Source organism: Lithobates pipiens, unplaced genomic scaffold (assembly GCF_037356315.1).
Source record: "Lithobates pipiens isolate NorthernLeopardFrog02 unplaced genomic scaffold, aLitPip1_a1.2 Scaffold_18, whole genome shotgun sequence".
Taxonomy (NCBI): domain Eukaryota; kingdom Metazoa; phylum Chordata; class Amphibia; order Anura; family Ranidae; genus Lithobates; species Lithobates pipiens.
In genome coordinates this window covers 99448824-99464846 of record NW_027507758.1, presented here as the reverse complement: position 1 = coordinate 99464846, position 16023 = coordinate 99448824, and positions in this window count along the sequence as shown.

Below are 16023 nucleotides of genomic sequence, written 5' to 3'. Positions count from 1 at the left end.
AGCTTCCCTACACGTGAAGCTGAATAAGTTGCAGCTTTACTTGAAGTGATGCCACTGATTTTGCAAAAGAATCAGTGGATGAGTTCACTATGGTAAAGCGGTCCAAAGAAAAATATACCATTCTGCCCTACCGAACCCACAATAGGAAGGCATGGGTTTCCTGGTGCTTTGGTGATCTCTGATCACCTGGCAGGATCTTCTTTAAAAGTAAATTCATGCTTTGCCCATGCTGGGCAAAACAATAGGGTTAGTTTAATGGGGTTGGAAACCCTTGTATTTTTTCACCTTAATGCATCCTATGTCACTTTTTAACGGCCTCACGCCTGCCCGCTGTCATATGATGTGACGGACTTTGAGCGGGTATATCTGAATGATGCCTGTAGCTACAGACATCATTCAGATTGCCATTTTCAGCTGGCGATTCCCTACACCATAAGAATGATCATAGTGGCAGTTCTGCCACTTGATAGTTCTTACGGGAGGCAGGAGGGGTCTCCGCCCCTCCCGCCGCTCTATGGTGCTTCTACCGACTCACCGATATGATCGGTGAGTCGGACAGGGGATCCGCCGGCCCCAGATGTTGATCATAGAGATTTCTAGCGGACCAGATGGTCGCTGCATTAAAAAAAACAGCTCTGCTTCTGCTGGGAAGATGTGATTGGTTTATTTTATTTTTTATTTCAGGCTTCCCAGCCTAGTGGTGAGATGTGGGGTCTTACTGACCTATATCTCACTATAAAGAGGACCTGTGCTGTCATATCCCTATTACAAGGGATGTTTACATTCCTTATAATAGGAATAAAAGTGATCAAAAATGTTTGTTTTTTTCAAAAAAGTGTCAAAATAAAAAAAAAGTATAATTAACAATAAAAAGCTAAAAAAAATTTAAAGCGCCCCTGTCCCCGTGTGCTCGCACACAGAAGCGAACACATACGTAAGTCCCGACCACATAAACCACATGAAAACAGTGTTCAAACCATACATGTGAGGTATCGACGCGAATGTTTGAGTGAGAGCAATCATTTTGACAAACTCTGAACTTTGGCACCATTCCATGAGCGTGTGCAATTTTCTATTTACTTGGTGTAACTTCATCTTTCACAATAAGCAAAACCATTGGGCTAACTTTACTTTTTTTTTTTTTTTTTTTTTTTTTTTATAGCACAAAACAATTTTTTTAGCTAAAGTGTCACACAGGTGTAAATTTAGTTTTTGCTTCAGAACAGTAGGGGTTCTGAGGGTTAATTATGTAGGTTGACTTTGACATCAGTTTGGCCGGGCTATGTTAGAAGTTCTGCTTGGTCATGTGTGTGGTGAGATGCACATGACAGGCCAGAACCAGGCCTGGTTGGACGTTTTGGGTATCAGCCTTCTCGGAGCCAATCAGCGGGAGTGCTGGGCCTCGCTGAGGAGTCTGGGAGGGGGTACTTAAGATGTTGGGGTCACGTGTTTAGGGAGAGGAGTTGGTGAGGCCCGTGTGGTCTGTTCTTTTCCAGGACCGGGGTATCCCCATGAGGGGTCCCGGTCATGGGGTGTCCGACATCCCGCAACGTGTTCCTGTTAGTTACCCCCAATAGACCTGTCTGGTCTGGGGTAGGGATCCGTCCGTTCCCGAGTCTCAGAACCAGCTGGTCCGAGGCGCAGTAACTGAAGGGGGATTTAAGATGTCCGGATGTGCTCTCGGCTTGGAGGGGCACCAAAGCTTGTGGAAGTGACTGGGGGAGGACTCTTCGGAGGAGGGCCAACATGCGGCATCCTGAGAAGTGCCTGGTTACTGAGTTTGGAAGGACATTGACGAATCCACGCTTTTTCCAGTACTACTAAAGAGACAGAGAACGTTCCAGGTACTGAGGAAAAAGGTTCCTGTTCACCCTTAGTTACAACTTGTACACGTTCATAGGATTGCTCCAAGTTTTGAGTCAACGTGCTGACTGCCATGATCTCTGGCTAGAGATCTGTTCAGTCTTGAAGTACCCAGCTGCGAGTGGCTACTCTCTGGGTGGAATTAGAGACTTTGTTAGACTTGCATTTCAAGGTACCTGAGTTCTTCACCTGTGCTCTCTGTTCCCATGAGAGACTGTGATATTGGATGCTATCAGTGCAAAATAAAACCTTTCAAAAAGGACTTTATTTGTATCAGCGTTCAAGTTGTTGGGTATCAACCCTGGGAACCCCTAGACATGGAAGAACAAGCCAAGCGGAGGTAACCGGTAAGCCCAGTAAGTCAAGGCCACCCTACAAGGGGTTTTGGCTGCTACACTGTGTGAGATAAAAAGTTGCAACAACCGTGATTGTATTCTCTAGGGTGCTAAAAAAAACATACATAATGTTTGGGGGTTCAATGTCATTTTTTTAGCAAAACAATTATGATTTTTACATGTAGGAGAAAAATGGCAGAATTGGCCTGGGAGGCAAGTGGTTAAACAGCTTTTTTTTTCTTGGCTTCCTTCAGCCTACTAAATAAGGGGAGTGGTTGATTGGTCACAGGTGCTTGAGGCCTATATAACTTTCTGTAGAGCACCTCTGAAGTGCTGCTAGTGCACATGGGCTGTATTGGGTATTAGTGTCAGGAAGCTAGCTGTTAGGTAATTTGGACAGGGTATAATCCCCAATCCTCATTAAATTAGTAGGTATGATGCCCGGTGGGTGTGGAGATGCGACTTGCGGCATGTATGCATTCCTTGATCATCTGAATGAGGGCGAATACTGCTGTGCAAAATGTAAACATTGTTTCCTTGGAAGCCCAGGGTTCTGAATCTGGGGAAGCAACTGTCAACACTGAGAAGAACCTCCATACTAAAGGAGAGCCAGAAACGTACACGGCAGGTGCTGGCAGGGGCCAGCACAGAGGCGGGTGGAGACAAATAGGTGCAGGCGCTAGGAAAGAGTAGATGGGTGACAGTCAGGAAGGGTAGAGGGGGAAGTGCCAAGGAGGCCGATCCAGGGCTGGAGCATCCCAATAAGTACGCTCCATTGAGTGATATTGGTAAAACCAGTCAGGAACCAGCACTGCTGGAGCTGGGGGACTCTCTTAGCTACCGGGGGAAGATCTCCTCCAGTGAGAGGGGGGGGGGGGGGGGGAAGGGAAAGGAAAGACAGATTCTGGTGGTAGGGGACTCAATTCTTAGAAGAACAGAGAGGGCAATCTGTAACAAAGACCTGAAGTGCCAAACTGTATGTTGTCTACCGGCTGTCGGGTTCGCCACATCACGGATCTGGTGGACAGATTACTGGGAGGAGCTGGGGAAGACCCGGCTGTCACGTTGGCACCAATGACAAACTCAAAGGCAGATGGAGTGTCCTAAAGAATGACTTTAGGGACTTGGGAGCTAAATTGAGGAAAAGGACCTCCAAGGTAGTATTGTCAGGAATACTACCGGTACATCGAGCCACACCAGAAAGGCAGAGGGAGATTAGGGAAGTAAACAAGTGGCTGAGGAGCTGGTGTAGTAAGGAGGGATTTGGGTTCCTGGAGGACTGGGCTGACTTCTCAGTCGAAAACCAGTACTATAGAAGGGACGGACTGCACCTAAATGAGGAGGGTGCAGATCAGCTGGGAGTAAATATGGCCGAAAAGTTAGAGGGGCTTTTAAACTCAGTGACGGGGGGAGGGCCCAGAGGTAGAGATAGTCAGCGCAGAACATATTCCAGAGGGTAGTATTGGGGCCATTAGTGGTAGGTTGACTAAAACACATAAACCCAAGGTAAGTATAGTAACAAGTCCTAGTTGCAATCTCAGAACACCCAACAAGAGGATAGTATGTGACCGGTCTAAACTACATGGCATGTTCACCAATGCCAGGAACCTGGCAGACAAGATGGGTGAACTAGAGATACTGTTGTACTAGCAGGATTTGGATTTTGTGGGAATTTCAGAGACCTGGTTCAACAGCTGCCATTATTGGCTGGCAACCATTCAAGGGTATACCCTTTATTGCAGGGATAGAGAGGGTAAAAAAGGGGGAGGGATATGCCTATATATCAAGAATAATGTACAAGTGAATGTGAGAGATGACATCACTAAGGAAGCTAGGGATGAGGTGGAATCCTTATGGATAGAGCTCCAAAGGGATGAAGCTAAGAGGAAAATAATACGGGGAGTATGCTATAGGCCCCCTAACCTGAGGAAGGAGGGGGAGATGGATACCCTATCACAAGTTGGATTAGTAGCAAGGATGGAAAGTGTTATCATAACAGGGGATTTTAATTATCCATAGACTGGGCGGAGGGAAGCACACATTCGTCTAAGGCTCGCCAGTTCCTAAATGTGTTGCAGGTTACTAGATCTACTGATTATCAACAATGCAGACCTCATCATGGATGTGGAAATAAGGGGCAATTTAGGAAACAGCAATCACAGGTCAATTGGCTTCCATATAAATCACACAAATGTGAAACATCAGGGGAATACAAAGACACTGAATTTCAAAAGAGCCAACGTCCTTAAACTACAAACCCAGCTAGAAGACATGAATTGGGATAAAATCTTAGGAAAAAAGAACACGGAGGAGAGATGGGTTTGCTTTAAGAGCATATTAAATAAAGACATTAGCCAATGCATCCTATTGGGTAATAAATTTAAAAGAGCAAACAAAAGTCCTGGATGGCTTAACTCCAATGTAAAAATGCATATAAAATCAAAGGAGAAGGCCTTCAAAAAATACAGGGTTGAGGGATCATCATCAGCATTCAGACTTTATAAAGAATGCAACAAGAGATGTAAGGGTGCAATTAGGGCAGCTAAGATAGAACATGAAAGACACATAACGAGGAGAGTAAAAAAAGTCCCAAGAAATTCTTTAACCACTTCAGCCCCGGAAGCATTTACCCCCTTCTTGACCAGAGCACTTTTTACGATTCGGCGCTGCGTTGTTTTAACTGACAATTGTGCGGTCGTGTGATGTGGCTCCCAAACAAAATTGAAGTACTTTTTTCCCACAAATAGAGCTATCTTTTGGTGGTATTTGATCACCTCCTTTTATTTTTTGCACTATAAACAAAAAATGAGCGTCAATTTTGAAAAAAAAAAACACATTATTTTTTACATTTTGCTATAATAACTATCCCTCAAAAATATATAAAAAAAAATTTTTCATCAGTTTAGGCCAATACATATTCTCCTACATATTTTTGGTGAAAAAAATCACAATAAGCGTATATTGATTGGTTTGCGCAAAAGAAAATATAGAATTTACAAAATAAGGCATAGTTTTATGGCATTTTTATAAATGTTATTATTATTTTTTTTACTAGTAATGGCAGCAATCAGCAATTTTTATCGTGACTGCAACATTATGGCGGACACATCGGACATTTTTTACACATTTTTGGGACCATTGTCATTAATACAGTAATCAGTACTATACAAATGCACTGATTCATGTGTAAATGTCACTGGCAGTGAAGGGGTTAACCACTAGTGGGCAGTGTATGGGTTAAGTGTGCCCTGGGGAGTGTTTCTAACTGTGGGGGGCATGGTTACATGTGACATGTCACTGATCTCTGCTCCCGATCACAGGGAGCAGAGATCAGTGGCACTGTCACTAGGCAGAATGGGGAGATGCTTGATTACATTAGATTTACATTAGGTTAGAGGACAATTCCATTCAGAAGTCACTATAGGACATTACTGACTAGTCTTCTTCTCTTTATATTAATTACATTAGCATCTCCCCGTTCTTCCCTTCCATGAGGCGATCGCGGGTATCCCTGCGGCGATCGAGTCTGCGGGACCGGACTCACTGAGCTTTCTGGGCCACCTACAGGTACGTTAGTTTGCCTGTACGAGCCCTTCTGCCGACGTATATCGGCATGAGGCGGTCAGCAATCGGTTAAGTATGTAAACAATAAAAAAGGCAGAACAGACCATACTGGCCCCATAAAGAATGAGGAAGGACATCAGGCTACAAAGGATGGGGAAGGTATTGAATTTATTCTTCTCCCCTGTCTTCACAAAGGAATCTGAGGGCTTCAGTAACCAAAACTGCAGCGTTTATCCATATAGGTAGAGGGAGGTTTTTCCCCTATCAATGGGCCACGGATTTGTTTAAATTGGCAGACCGCTAGCCTGGCTATTTATAGAGAGAGGAGGTATTGATAGGTGTATAATCAGCAAACCTGGTCTGTCCAATCCAATATGGAACAGCAGAAAAAATAAAACCTGGAGCTCCAGGCATGGTATAACCCCTCAGGATTTTAATAGACAGACCAGGTAAACAAATACAAAATAGTAGACTTTATTAAATTTACATATAAATTAACATTGTAAAAAATGAAAATAGATTACATCATAAAACACAACAATATACATAATACCCAAATGCACCCATCCGTATGTAAAACAAGCTGCCCTAGAAGGTTGATGGACTAGCAATGAGAGGAAAAGTATTCCAGCATCAGAAGAATACAGTGTTCATTGGTCACCACATCCCGGTTAGGAAAAGAAGAAGAAAAAACCCCTTAGGAAATGGGACTTTAGAAGTGACCAATATACCAATGGTATCAAACAAATATATATTTATTGCATAAATTTGAACATAATTATAATTGTCACAGAGGACATAGAATTATGAAGTAAACAATTGATACGTATACAGACATTAATGACATCTCTGATGAACCCAACGTTTCTGGCCAGATGCCTTTCTTCAGGGGTTATTTACACACAGAGCACAAATGTCTATTAAAAAAACATATATATAGTTAAAAAGACAGCAAATGTCTGGTTATTCATCGGTTACCCCTTGAATAACACTATGGCCAAAAAAATAACCCAATAAAGATGGGTGTAATAAATATTTGTGTGTTATGTTTTTATTAAGTTAGTTAAGTTAAAGTGGTGTTCCACACACAAAAACAAAATTATTAAAATTCCAAAAAAACAAAAACATTTGGAATTTTTTTTTTAACTCACCTCTAAATGCCTGTTGCTAGGGGGTCCCTCGTAGTGCCTGGGCTGGTGACATCACTTCCCCTCGGTGCAGGAAGGGCTCAGCTCTGCCCCCTCCCTCCTGTCAGTCTACAGTCATCTGGGACACGTGACAGGTCCCAGATGACCGCGTGGCCAATCACAGCACGCATCGCCGCTCGCGCACGCGCATTGGGTGCCCCACTGTGAAGCCACAGCCGGGTGCCCACAGTTGCAATGACGGCACCGCTGAGTGGAGGGGGGGATGAGCGGGGCTTCATTCCTCCGCATCACTGGACCCTGGGACAGGTAAGTGTCCGATTATTAAAAGTCAGCAGCTGCAGTGTTTGTAGCTGACTTTAAAAAAAAATTTTTTAAGGGGAACTTAAAGAAAATAAAACTAATGCAGTCACCACATCTAAACCTAAAAAACAGCATTTCGTAACATAATATATTATATTTAAATGAGACAACCTATCATAACAATGGGCCAATAGAATGTGCAGAGGTGGGAGGGAGTGACAAGCTCCAACACCAAGTTTCCTTTAAGGGTTTAGTGTTGGGGAAAGGTTATGTGTACTTTAGGTGTTCGAGGGTGAGGAGAGAGTTAACTGCTTGCTGACCAGCTGCCGTCACTAGACTGCGGCAGGTTGGCACGGCTGCGCAAATCCCCGTAGGTGTACGTCAGGCTCTTTAAAAGCAATAGCAGGTGCGCGTGTTTCCGCAGCGCAATGCCGGAGCCGATGTGCGTGCCCTCGATCGCTCCACAGAGGGCCAGAACAGGGATCTGTCAATGTAAACAAACAAATCCCCGTTCTGACAGGGGAGGAGAGAGAGATCTGCTGTTCCTAGTGACGAGGAACAGCGATCTCTCTCTACTCCCTGTCCGTCCACTCCCCCCACAGTTGGAAACACCTCCCTAGGAACACTTAACCCTTTGATCACCCCCTAGTGTTAACCCCTTCCCTGTCAGTGTCATTTATACAGTAATCAGTGGCTATTTTTAGTATTGATCGCTGTATAAATGTCACTGGTCCCAAAAAAGTGTCAAAAGTGTCCGATCTGTCCGCCGAAATGTTGCAGTCCTGCTAAAAATTGCTGATCATTGCCATTACTAGTAAAAAAAATATAATAAAAATGCCATAAATGTATCCCCTATTTTGTAGATGCTATAACTTTTGCGCAAACCAATCAATATAAGCCTTTTGCGATTATTTTTTTTACCAAAAATATATATATATTTTTTTGGGATATTTACTACAGGAAAAAGTAAAAAATATATATATTTTTTTCAGAAGGATGTCAGCCGTCTCTGGCCCTAGAGGTTCTCATTAGACCACAGGAGGCCTGGGACCTTGCTACACAAAAATGAACTTCTTTTAACATTTAACCCTGTAAAGCTGAGATTCGATTGGTTGCTCTGAGGAACACATACACTTTACTTTCCTCCAGTTTTCATAAATCAGCATCAAGTGTGGTTAATGACACCTTCATGGACAGATGGAGATACAAACAATTACAACAATTACAACAATTTGTTCACTCTCTTCCACACCCAATAACGCTAATTGAATATATGTTCTTTCACAAAGATCCTCCTCTCCATTGTATCTCATAATTTTATAAAGCTATCATACAGCTGCATAACCCCTCACACCCGGGAACTCCTCAATAAGTGGGAGTCCGATTTGAACTCTCACATCCCTGATGGTCAGAGAAATAAAATATTACAGCTTGATCATGTTTCTTCTACTTCCTTTAAGACAGCCGAAATGAACTACAAGATGTTGACAAGATGGCACTATAACCCAGCTAAATTGCACAGTATGTTCCCCTCCAGTTCAACACTGTGTTGGAGGAACTGCGTGAACACAGCATCTCACGTTCACATCTGGTGGTCGTGCCCGGTAATCCAACCCTTCTAGTCAAACATTATTCATCTTGTGAACCAAATAACAAGTTCTTCCTTACCCATGGATTCCTGGACTATACGTCTGCACAATGGAAACAGTTGGCCCTTACAAGCGCTCCCTCACTCCACACCTGCTGAATGCCGCTAAAGCACTCATCCCAGCCATCTGAGGTCAAACTTCTGCCCCTTCAATGAAAAATTGGATATAGGCGGTGGAAAACACCTGCCTGGTGGAAGAACTAACCCTTATAGCTAGAGATAACTTAAAAAGTCACTCCACAACATGGTCCCAGTGGAACGAATTTAAACGTTATACTGGATACAAGGACATTACAGGCATACCCCACTTTTAAGTACACATTGGGGTGTATGTATGTGTCTCCTGAGTGCTCACAACAAACTCTTCCCTCGTAACCAATTAGTCCATAAATATGTAGATTTAGCCTATTGTTTGATATGTAAATCTGCTACATGATGTTTTGTGAAGTCCATCGACTACCAGCTTCTCTCTCCTACTTTCTTCTCCTCCTACTTCCCCCTTTGCCCATCTTCTACCCACTCCTTCCTCTTCCCCAATTTTCTAATTCCTCCCCTTCCCTTATCCCTTCATCTGTTCCCCCTGAAATTTTCAGATACTTGTTCATTTCTTTTATTATGTGAATTTGCATCTGCTAACTTCCCACCCTCCTAGACCCAGGTCAATACACAAAATTGTATGTCCCCCAATATTCGTTTTTTCGTTCCTGTGTGTCTCCGGACAATGTTTTCTTTATACATTTATGCATATGTGCTTAATGTACGTTTTTATATGCTTTTCTCGACATGTTAGGCAGCTTCGGTCTCATAAAACAAACTGGAAATGTGATACAATTACTGTGTTGACATGAAAATTGGCCACAGGTGTTGTCAGCGAGTGTCTCGTCTAATGACTCTTAAAAAGACATGAAAACATTTGTAAACGAGGACACTCTAGGAAAAAGAACGAAAAAAAAAAAAAAGAACCTTCCAGGCAGAGGTGGTATGTATAGCATGACTTGATCTGAAGCTTTCACATGAATTGAAATAGCCTATTGTTGTGAGAAAATGACTGCTGAAGTTTTGAAAATCCATGTCAGTGTCTCTATAAAGGAGCGGATGTCAAAGAGCTTCAAAGGCTGACAACTGTTTATTTGGATGAGAGTGACTTTGGTTTTCACATACAATTCTGTCACAGAGCAAAGAGACAATGCCAAGAGATAGCTGGGACAATAGCCCAAACTATTTCGCTAAATAATAAGGTTTATTTAAGTTGGTGATTCAGAACAACATATTTACTACAGGAAAACAGCATTGACCAGACCCTTAAGACTGCCCACGCCAATAGTCAGAAATCCAAATATTCATTTTATCATGGAATAAAAGGAAACAACTCAATCCTTTTAATGTGTTCTAAGCATCGCCCTTCATCAGAGGTACAAGAATAAAAACAACATACCATGGTACCAAAATGAAGAAAAAATAAATAAATAAATAAATAAATAAAAACAACATATGCAATTAATTAATTTATTAATTAATTTTTTTTTCATTGTTAAACTTTTATTCATTTTCAACATATCCATTAAAACATACTTTATATCTTGAGTATTCATATATTTATCAAAATAGATACATAATTTTCATAACAACTCTATCCCCCTCTCATGAAACCAAAAACAAAATAATAACAATTAAACCAACAAAAAAAAAAGGGAACATTTTTAATCCTTCTTCCCCTTCCCTTTCTCATTATACCTTCCCCTGTCTCTTCTTCCTCTAATTACAATGTGTTCATTGTGCTTTATACTCCCCCTTCCACCAAAAATCCAACCTATCCATCAAACATTCCGTCCTCCTTATAGAGGGAAAGAAAAAAAAAACATTTTTATTTGGGAGGCTTCTCCGAGCCGTCTCAGTCCCACCCTCAAACACCAAACAAAATACTAATAATAGTGTATGAGGCTTCTATGAGCCATGCTCCCCTTTTATTAAAGTGAATGTGTGCCCCATCTTCCATTTACCATATCTACTCCATCTACCCCCCCCCCCTTTCTTTCCTGTGTGTTCTATTCCCCCCACCCCTTATCCCCTCCCATTAATTAATTAATTTAATTAATAACAAAACATTTAAAACAATCAGGGCAAATTCACACAAAGTGCAAAGACAGGTGTTTTTAGTGCATCGTAAAACACCTGTCACCGCAGGGACACACAAATAAAAATTATTTTCTGTGCATCACATTCAGACTGCATTTTATCGCAGAGCACTGTACAGTGACATGAATGAAGTGTACTTTTGTACACTTCAAATAAAGTGATTTGACAGTTCAAAATCGCATGACAAGTCACACCCCACTGCCAGCAATGGAACTGTTCAAATGGTTGCGACTCAAGCTGCAGCAATTTAATAAAAGATTCCTGCATGACTTTTTTGAGATTCCTTTGCAACTTGCATTGCCTTCTGTTAAATGAAGTTGCTTGCCGCAATGAAATTAGAGGTCCAAATCACACTGGTCTGAGACTTTAACGCTGAACGTACCGCGATTTCAAAGCCACACTGATGTGAACCATGGCTTACAGTTCTTTATAATTATTTTTCATTAGTGTAAAAAAACTGTCACATGACACAAAAAATAAGTATCAGTAATTGGTATTGGTGAGAAATTGAAAAAAAGTATCGTTACTCATACTCAGTCTTAGAAAACTGATATTAGTGCATCCCTAATAAAAAAAACGTTATTTTTTTTTCTTGCACATAAGCTTAAACTCAATCACATAGCTAGGGTTGGCCATAGATGAGTAGAAATTCAAACAAATGTTGTAAAAGGCCAAGCAATTGTGCAATATTTTATGGTTAATGTGCTTATTCCAACTTTCAATTTCCACTATTTGACCCCCCAAAAAAAACAAATTTTGGACTGTATATATATATATATATATATTAATACACTGCCTGCACTGACTGAATATAGAGTAAACACTGAATATATAGTCTATGCTGCTAAATGCAGAGTATATATATATATATATATATATATATATATATATATATATATATATATATATATTATATATATATATATATATATATATATATATATATATATATATATATATATACACATAAGCAGGCAGTGTGTATATATATATATATATATATATATATATATATATTAGACTGACTGTATATATATATATATATATATATATATATATATATATATATATATCAAATACACTGCCGCTAACTGAATAAGCCTGCCTGCTTAATCTAACTCAAGCTATCTCTCTGTCTATGTCAACAAGTCAACAAAACTACATGGCCGCTCTGTAAGTAGTCTTATATAGTGTAGGGTGTGGACTCAGTCCCCCTGAGCCATGGGTGCCTTTGGTCAATTACGGCTCTCTCAGTAGAGCACGCTGTGATTGGCCAAAGCATGCAGGTCAGGTGCATGCTTTGGCCAATCATCATACAGTGGTGCACTGCGATCTTGCAGAGCATTATAGGGCATTCCACGGCGTTCAAATTTTCCGCGAACGCCCCATATTTTCGGTTCGTTTTAGAACAAGCGAACACCCGTTATTCGTTTAGAACTTATGTGTAAATCGAACCGTGGGCTCATCCCTACTTCTGCTGATAATTGATTGAAAAAAACATGCTTTAGAGCGTAACTCCGCTTTTGTTGAGAAAAAAACATTCCCCTCTGCGTGGTCTATTTACATTGCAAGGATTATAATAACCTTTGTTGCAGATTCCTACCTTTTGTTATTCTGAAGAAATCCCTGTGTTTTTGTCTGTGCCTCTGTACTGATTGGGTCTAATGGGAGTGGTTTCATTATTACCTGTCAGGTGTGCAGCTGCAGGGCACTAATGAGGAAATCTGCTGGGCCTGCATCCCTTTAGACGTGCTCCTATTATATGTATCTCTGTAATAATGACATTTCTGTTGCAGGAGATGCCTAAAATCTGACTTGTATCTTAGGCAGACTTCTGGGAAAATTGGTGAGCCAATCACACAAGCAGGAAACAATGTTTCTGGGGAGTTGTCAGCACACACTTTGTGTACAGAACAGCTCCAGGTTGCCATATTGCAATGTATTATCCAAAAATTACAGTGGCTGCAGTTTAAAAAGGAAAGGTCATTTTTAATAACATTCAATTACAATATAATTAGTGTCACAATTATATGTGCTATATTATTTTTTATTTGCTATTTTTTTAAGTTACCCTTTAACCTCCCCAGCGGTAATCCCAAGGCTGGCTCGGGTTGGGATTTTAGTATCATAAACGGTAACCCCGAGCCAGACTCGGGATCGCATCGCTGGATACAGGGAGAACACAGGGAGAAGTTACTTACCTTGTCCCCTGGATCCAGCGATGTCCTCCGCGCTGTGTGATCGAGCTGTCCTCCGCTCGATTCACACAGTGCCCGAATGCCACAGATCTCAGCTCCCTGTGACGTTACAAACGCACGGGAGCGGAGATCGGCGCCAAATTCAAAAAAGTAAAAATACGCAAAACACACACAGTACTGTATAAAAAAATACACACCCCCTTTGTCCCTAGTGGTCTGTCCAGTGCCCTGCATGCATTTTTATATTATAAATACAGTTTTTTTCTGCCTGGAATTTGGAGATTGCCCATAGCAACCAAAAAGTGTCCCTTTATGTCAAAAGTGATTTTAGACCAACTAGAAAATAGCGATAATAAATTAGAATCACTTGCAGAATTGAGCGATAGCGATTTGTGGGGAAATTCGTCATCAAACACTAAATCTAATGACAGCGACAATTCTGCAAATGAGCAAATTTCAGTGTTTTTGGATTTGATTACATTATTGAATAATTTTTATTATTATTTATTATATTATAAACTTTATCATACCCAGGATGTCTGCTAGACTCTGGTTTGAACAGATTTAAGAGAGTTATAATAAGAATTACAGGACTACAATATAAAACGCCAAATTTCCATGCAAAATAATTGTACCGCTTTCAGCACCTAAAACCAGAACTAATCATACCGCCAGGGAGGTTAATGTTGAAAACGATCTGAAAAATGTTGATTTCCTCTGGAAAATGTCCAAAACAATGATGGGTCATATGAATGTTATTTCAAACAAGCATTTTAATTCTCAATCAAATTTTCCTTCATTTTTTTTTTTTTTATTTACTGAAGGAGAAGAGCATGTAAATATTTACTTAGCCTAGTGAATGAAGTCAAGCTAAGTGAAAGTTCATTTTACGACTTTGCAAGAAACAACCAATCAGTTGCAAGGAAAATGACAAAAAAAGGTATTTTTGCTGTCACAATTGAATGATTGAAATCTGCACAGATGCAATATATTCACTCTGCCAGTCCCAAAGGCGTTAGTTAACGAAAGGCAAAGAGGCTGTTCATTTTGAAAGTGTATGTTCATTTTGAAAAGGGAACGTTAGTGAATAAGGTGATTCTGCTTTTACTATGAATACATGATTATATGCAAGGTAAATTTAAAAAGATACAGGACTTTTGCTAGCCCATGATTCATTGATAGAAGTGAACATGGCTTCATCTTATTTACAAAGCTCAGAAAACATTTTGTTTAGCGAACCGTCTCTACTTCTTTAGTAAATCAATTCCATTGTTTCCCCTCCTGCTAGACCTTTGCTCAGATGCATTGATTTTTCCAACTGACCTGATCATTTTAATCGGATAACTGAAACAATTGCTCAGTGCAAACTATAGCACGGCCCAATGTGATCAGCATTTGGAGTTAAACAACGTGAATAAAACACAACAAGGGGAATTTACTAAGACTGGAGCAGCCAGAATATGGAGCAGATGTGGCATGGCAACCAATCAGCTTCAAGCTTTCATTTTAAAAGCTAAACTGAAGATGCTGAAGCCAAAAGCTGATTGGTTACTTTGAATAGCTGCTCTAGATTCTGTCCATTCTAGTGTTTTAAGCACCTGTCAGTTTTATAGTTTGCTCCAACTCCTGCCACTATCAATTTTGCTTATGCAGGCCATATATGGTCGAATTTCGAATGAATATTCTTTTCAAAATCAGAAACTTTGTTTTTTTTTGTGATCCGATGATGCCACCATTGATTTTCGAAATTCGGCCGACCAAGCCTTCAATTTCACCTCATGTTGCTACAGAAAAAAAAATTCTTGGCCGGGAATCTTCTTTTCTCTCCGTAAATTTTCTTTTCTTATTACATTTCTCGCACGATTCTCCCATCATTGATTAGAAAATCATTCATTTTTCAAAAAATTTCCAACATGTCCGATTCCTCAAATTTGATTTTCGCATGAAAATCGGCTGTTACTGCAGCCCACTAATGGTGCGAAATTCGTAAGAAAATTCTTAGATACGATTTTCGAAAGAAAATCCTTTCAAAATTCGAACCGTGTATGTATGCATGTTAGTCTGTATCTTAATGTGGCTAAAATGTAGCTAAAGATATGAAAGTTTAAAGCTGAGCTCCAGGAAACCTACAAATGCTCCTTGCAGTGGGGTCATGCCTGCACTGTTGGGTAAATGCTCCTTTATGTCTGGACGCTTGAACCAGTTTTACTTACTCAGTCCAGCAAAACAAATACTCTTGCGCACGAATGTGTTAGCCAGGCAGTCCAAAGTTCAGGGTGGACAATAGCTTTCGGCCTTGCTGCCCTCCAGGATAGGGATATCCTAGCAATCAGACAAAAAAACTGAAAAGAGGGCACACCAGCCTTGTGCATTATCCTTTGATACATTTATTAGGAAGAAAACGTAATTTACAACTACTCACAAAGGTAGAGAGAAAATTACACTTGTAACAGTCCTTGGCTTGTGACAGTCCGTGTACTGATGGCAGTCTCCAGATCCTGAAGAGAGGACGTAAGAGCTGTTACTGACTGACGCGTTTCGAAGGTTAGCCTCAGGCCCAGAGGAAGAAGGCTAACCTTCGAAACACGTCAGCCAGTAGCAGCTCATACATCCTCACTTCTGGAGAATGCCATCAGTACACAGACTGTCACAAACCAAAGACTGTTGCAAGTGTGATTTTCTCTCTACCTTTGTGAGTAGTTTTAAATTATGTTTTCTTCTTAACCCCCCTGGCGGTGTTCCAGAGTCTGGCTCGGGGTGGAAGTTTTGTACCAAAAGCGGTAACCCCGAGCCAGACTCGGCACCGCATCGCTGAATCCAGGAGGAGGTTA